This window comes from Schistocerca nitens, chromosome 8 (genome assembly GCF_023898315.1).
Source record: "Schistocerca nitens isolate TAMUIC-IGC-003100 chromosome 8, iqSchNite1.1, whole genome shotgun sequence".
Lineage (NCBI taxonomy): Eukaryota > Metazoa > Arthropoda > Insecta > Orthoptera > Acrididae > Schistocerca > Schistocerca nitens.
In genome coordinates, this window is record NC_064621.1 from 33,866,326 (window position 1) to 33,873,109 (window position 6,784).

A 6,784-nucleotide genomic window follows, 5' to 3' on the forward strand; every position below is an offset into this window, starting at 1 on the left:
GGATTCATTTCCTCTCCAACGATCACAGGAATTAATGAACAGATTGGTACACGGCGGATTCTTTTCTAACATTGATTTCCGTGAGGCATACCTACAACTACTGCTGGGGGAGCACTGCAGCAATATTTTGCGTTCAACACACACCTGTGGTTGTTGCAGTTTCAACGACTACCGTTTGCAAGTGCTTCAGCTCCAGCTATTTTTAAAAGGTTCCTCGAATAATCAACAGCCGAAGTCCCTTCACGTACAAGCTACCGTGACGATATTATTGTTACAGGTTGTACGTCTGCTAAACATCTCGCAAATTCAGAAAGATTGCTTCAAATTCTTTCTATAGTTGGCTTAAGTGTAAAAAGGAAGTGTGCTCCTTCTTCTACGAAGAACTTGAATATTCAGTACATGTTATAAACGCACAGGGTATTCATCCCGCTAATTCACACTTGCCTGCTATTAAAGATCTGCCGGCATCCTGTATAATTAAGGAGCTCCAAGTTGTCATGGGAAAGTTTGAATGTTACATTGAGTTTATTGCAAACAGAGCACAAAACTCTGCTCCTCTGAGCCATTTCTGCTTTAAATGTGTTGTCTTCTCGTGGTTCCGAGAACGTCAGAATGCATTTCGGCAGTTAAAAGACGCATTGTTAAATCGTCGTCGTCTGATACTTTTTGATGCAGCTGTGCCTGTTGCGTTGGCTGTCGATGCGTCTTCTTACGGAATTAGAGCTGTGTCGTCCCATAGAACTCGTTCATGTGATACGCCCTTGATTTCCTCTGAAACTCTCAACAAGCACAGCGCAATTACAGTCAACTTGAAAAAGAGGCTCCCTAAACTGTGGTGTTACCAAGTTCCTGCAATATTTTTGTGGGCAGAAGTTGTTTTTGATTACAGGGCATTGGCCTTTAACTGCTTTGTTCAACCCTTCCAAGCCTGTCGCACTGTGGACAGCCCAACAGTTGCAACGTTGTGCTGTGTTGTTGTCTGACTATTAATACAAGTTGTTGCAGAGGCGCACTGCACAACATTCGAACAATGACTTGTTGTCTCAGTTAATGGTCGGTACAGTCGTATGGTTCGATTCGTCTGAGGTATCACGCTATCAAACCGACTCTCATGATATTGATCTTCTTCGGAATCTCCGTCTTCACTTTCGATGTATTGCTGGAACAATTACATCTGACGCAGCTCTTCAGGTAGTTCTGAAATATGTGTATCATGAGTGGCCATGTAGTTTAAAAGAAATTTCACACACAGCGGCACATCGCTACTTTTTGCGTCATCACGAACTATGCCCACGATATTCTGCTGTGGCATAGGGAGAATTATGATGCACAGGTTGTGGCTCCTCATTCGATCCAGTGGGAAGTTCTGTCATTAGTGTACCAAGGCCATTGGGTTCATAGTTTACACAAACGACTTTGCCCAACGTCATTGTACTCGGTAGGGCATGGACCCCAGATTCAGCAAGCGACCTCATATTGCATAGTGTGTGTGTGTGTGTGTGTGTGTGTGTGTGTGTGTGTGTGTGTGTGTGTGTGTGTGTGTAGAGCATTCATCCACGGAAATCGGTACTTCGAGACAGCATCAAAGGTAAATACAGTCGCTGCAAGACGCAGCAACGAAACGGAGACGTCGGTGTAGACATGCCCCCAAGTGTTTCATTAAGTCGCAGCAGCCGTAAGGTTATTTATATGAGAGTACAGTGCCGATCACCCCTCTATCTACGTAATTACTGATCGCTTGTAATCATCGCTTATGACGACAGTATCGTCGTGTACAGACATGCTTGCGTGCAAATGGAACAGCTATTCCGATATCATTATGGTAGAGACTATAGTATTCTGCTGTGAAACTGTCATTACCAGAAGTGCTAATGCTATAAGTGTTAGCGACAGCATCAGACCATGTCGTCTGTGTGATTTTTACTTGTTTCCAAAGTTTTAATAAATAGCCAATAATTTGTGTCCTTTTTTGCAGTATCTGTTGACATCCTCCGAACTACTTGCCACAACACGCCACAACAACATTGCGAAAGTATGTTTGCAATCTCTTTTTCAAAAGAGCGATCTTGGAATTCGGCTCTAGAGATCCAGGATAACTTCATAACAACAAAATCTGGAGAGCACGGCGTTAGCTAGAATACACACTGCAAGACAAAAGACGACGCACCACGCAGCAATCATCCGAATGGGACTGAAATCGGTAAATGTGATGTTAATGTACAGACGAATAAACGATTACAATTTCAGAAAAACTGGATAATTTATTCTAGAGAAAGAGCTTCATAAATTGATCAAGTCAGTAACGCGTTGGTCCATCTCTGGCCCTTAGCCAAGAAGTTATTCGCCTTGGCATTGTTTAGTACAGTTGTTGGATGTCCTCACCATTTGGAGCGGTAGAGCGTCAAAAGCCTGAGCTGGTTGGAGGGCTCTGCCCATAATGCACCAAATTTTCTCAATTGAGGAGAGATCGAGCGACCTTTCTGACCGAGGCAGCGTTTGGCAGACACGAAGACAAGCAGTAAAAACGCTTGCAGTGAGCAGGCGGACATTAGCTTGCTGAGATGTAAGACAAGGACGGTTTGCCTTGAAGGGAAACAAAACGGGGCGTAGAACATCATCGACGTACTGCTGTGTTGTAAGAGCGCCGTGGACGACAACCAAACAAATCCTGCTGTGAGAAGAAATGACACTCCACACCATCACCCCTGGTTGCGGGCCGTGTGACGGGCGACAGTCAGGTCAGCATCCCACCTCTACTCAGACACGTCTTCTCTGATCGTCGGGTCTGAGTTCGAAGCACGACTCACCGCAGAAGACAATTCAGCTCCACTCAGCGAGATTCCAGGCCGAAAACGTGTCTGGAGGCGCTCCGCACGGTGGGGTACCAACCTGACTGTTGCCCGAACATCGGAACTGCTAGTCTGGCCTGCCACTTCATTTCACAGCAGGACCTCTTCGCTTGCTATCCACGGCACCCTCACAGCACAGCGGCACATCGTCAGCATTATACGTTCCGTTTCTTTGCCCTTCATGTCAAACCATCCTGGGCTTACATTTCAGCAAGATAATGCCCGCCCGCACACGACGAGAGTTTCTTCTGTTTGTCCCCGTGCTTGTCAAACCCATTTTGGGCAGCAAGATCGCCAGTTATCTCCCCAACTCAGAAGGGTAGAGCCCTCCGACCCCTCTCGGGATTTTGATGATCTAACGCGCCAATTGGACAGAATCTGGCACGATATCCTTCAGGGGGACATCCAGCAACTCTGCCAATCAATGCCAAACCGAATAACTGCTTGCATAAGGGCCAGAGGTGGACCAACGCGTAACTGACTTGCTCAATTTCTGAAGCTCTTTCTTTTGAATAAATCATCCACTTGTTCTGAAATTGTAGCCATTTGTTTGTCTGCACATGTACTTCACATCTGCTGTTCTCCGTCCCATTCGGATAATTCCTTCGAGGTGCGTCGCTTTTTTTTTTTTGTTTTAGAGGATATATCTTCTGTAGAGGATGCTGTGTGGCACGAATAAAAAGATCTCTCCTACGGAAACTATAAATTGTCAGACAAACGTTCATTGGGTATTATTCGTTCCTTATCAGCTCAGACAGTCTTCTAAAGTTGATGCCAATTGTTCACGTGACCCTTATATACTTATGGAACTGATTGAACGTTTAAACAAATTACTGGAACGCAGCCGAGTGGCGTCTTCGATAGTCCCTGATATTTCAACAGATGCGCACAGTGAAAGGTAACACACATACAGCGTAATTAATAAGGCCACCACAAAACCAAAGACGATCAACATCAGAAGCTATCGATAATGAATATTAATTACCAACAGGTGATGCACACAGACTACATCTCTCTGCTGTTTGACGAAGAAGGAAGCAGGAGTCCAAGCACAATTTAAGGTAAAACTTCCATCCTGTTTACACTTGCTAAATTAATCTCAGTCCTTTCTTAATAACAGTATCTCAACAGCTGGAAGTGCATGCCATAATCATTTTTCAGACATATAGACGACACTTTGGTTGTCCTATTTGAAGGAAGACTATGAATAGGTTTTCATAACATCCGAGAAATCCATCCGAATATTCATTTCACGATAGGGGTGAAAAAGATGGCTGCTTTCTCTCCCCGATGTGTTGTCATTCATGACGTTCGGAAATTATGACTTTATGAAACAACTCCGACTGTTCCGTTTTAATGCTACGTCACCTGCTGGTAGCTAATATTTCCTGCCGGTAACTTCTGACGGTTCGCGCATCTTTCGTTGTCTGACGGCGCTAGTGTTTACGGTGTGTGTGTGTGTGTGTGTGTGTGTGTGTGTGTGTGTGTGTGTGTGTGTGTGTTGTCTGCTCTGGATACCGATGTTTTAAATTCCCTTGCACTGCTCTCTTAGCCTGCATTTGTGCCCTGAAAATGACGGGATATGCTCCCGTTGAAATATCGGCGGTTATCGAAGATACCATCCGTTGTTTGTATAATCTATATGCCGGGAGAAAGTCAAGTTTCACGAAGTGAACTTTAGTAGACAAGGTTAGAAAACGTTACGTCGTGGCTCGTCAGAATGCCGGGGACATTCTTTCTGAATTAAGCACTAGTAACAGTATACTTAGTTTATCAGCAATTAAGTGTGTGACTAGGGCGTTTGCGATATTGCCACTCTATCTGACACTCCATCTGAAAATTATCTTCCACAAGCGGTCATAGAACCTGATATGTTTCCCGCGACGGCACAAAAAATACTCAGGTACCGATAACTGAACAAGTTTATTTATCCAAGATTAATAGCACATCCACTCCGACATGGATTGAGACAAACCACAAAATAAATCTCTTCTTAAAATAGATCAGTAATATTTCTGGTGCCGAAGACCGGTTACATTGTCATTGAGTCTAATTTCATAAAACACACTCTTTGTAAATATCAAAGTCCCATACGACATTAACTGTTATAGTACAAACAGAACGAAGTTGAAGTCCCATAGAGAGCAAGATTGTTTAAGAGCAGCATGCAGCCATTTGAAAGTTAAACTGGACTAAATTTACAAGTCCACAAGACTGCCACGACGACAGAGCCCCCGTCTTCTTCAGCGAAGAAGTCGCGAACGCTCTAAGTCAACAGCTGACAGCTCCCGAGGTCGCGAAATTCGAGGTGAACGGCAGCGACGTCTTGGATGCGCTTCTCAAGTGACAATCGTGTTAGAGGAATGATTGCAGGATCGGCGCCTGGGCTAGGAGAAGTTACTCACAGTGATCTGGTCTGGGCTGACCACTGCCCTAAATACCACTGAGCACTAGGATACAGCCGGGCCTACTTTTGACACGTGTCTTGCCGAAGTGAACACGTTCGTGCAGACCGACGCCAGGGTCGCCTCTTGGAGGGCGGTCGGAGCATGGCCCTGTGTCGTTCAGAAAATTGTCCCTGTGTGTTAGGCATCTACAAAGCACTTCTGTGATGTTGGTTGCAGAAATCACAGGCGTTAACCCACAGTACAGCAGGTTAATCCTCAGTACAGCAGAACCAATGCCAGACACAGATATGCTAGAAGTCTTTTTGCATGGAATAAATGTTCAGAAAAGCTATTAGTGCGTCAAAATCGCAGCCAAACACAAACATCAATTTTGGGGGAAATCACGCTTATTATTCAGAATAAGTATGTAGGGGTAATAGCAAGTCTTTTCGCTGATAAAAAACGTTAGGAAGTTCAACGAAAGTTGTGCGGAATACAGAGTCAAAATATATTATTTAGGATATCAGGAAAGATACAGTGAAGTCTTGAAGCAAATCCGAAGATTTCTAGAACTATTGGTAGCGGAAGCACGTGACGTTGTGTATAGGAATTCTGGAATGGTACCGTAGCTCAGGGTAATAGCCCGGGTGAAGGGAGTGCATGTTTTCATGTTACAGGTAGAATACAATTGTGTGCAAAACTTAAGGACATAATTAACTTTCGCATGATGTGTCACTGACAAGTAATACGGCTCGATAAAACATGAACCACATATAGAAATAACTGCTACAATATAACACAGAAAGTAGCTAAAGGAAATACGCAGTGAGACAAACAGAAATGACACTTTTATTCAAAGACAATAATTACATTGTAATCTCCATGAATACAAACGGCGGGAAATGATTCTTAATAGGGTGCGTCATCATCCTGTACGGCATTTTACGCTCTGCAACGTGATCCCACGCTGGGCACGATGTTGGTAAGGAGGTTTTGTGGCAGGCCCTCCATTTCTGTACTAGTGCGGTTGACAACTTTCGGATGGTCATTGGTGTGTGTGGACGTCTATCAATTGAAGACAAAGTCTGATAATGAGCCCATGATCATATTTTGGCACTTTATTTTACAGATCAGCCAACGGCCTTGCCGCAGTGGTAACACCGGTTCCCGTCAGGTCACCGAAGTTAAGCGCTGTCGGGCTGGGCTAGCACTTGGATGGGTGACCATCCGGTCTGACGAGCGCTGTTGGCAAGCGGGGTGTACTCAGCCCTTGTGAGGCAAAACTGAAGAGCTACCTGACTGAGAAGTAGCGGCTCCCGAAACGAAAACTGACACACGGCCGAGAGAGCGGTGAGCTGACCACATGCCCCTCCATACCCGCATCCAGTGACGCCTGTGGGCTGAGGATGACACGGCGGCCGGTTGGTACCGATGGGCCTTCATGGCCTGTTCGGACGGTGTTTAGTTTTTCATTGTACAGGTCTGTCTTTATCATGCCAACTAAGCACTTACTATGTAACTACATGCTTAGATTGCCGGCCAGGGTGG

The 6,784-nt window shown here is 44.9% G+C and overlaps 1 pseudogene; it reads left to right on the plus strand.

Moving 5' to 3' along the window:
• The first annotated feature begins 6,369 nt into the window (after window positions 1-6,369).
• On the plus strand, window positions 6,370-6,487 carry LOC126199729 (5S ribosomal RNA; annotated as a pseudogene).
• The last annotated feature ends 297 nt before the right edge of the window (window positions 6,488-6,784 follow it).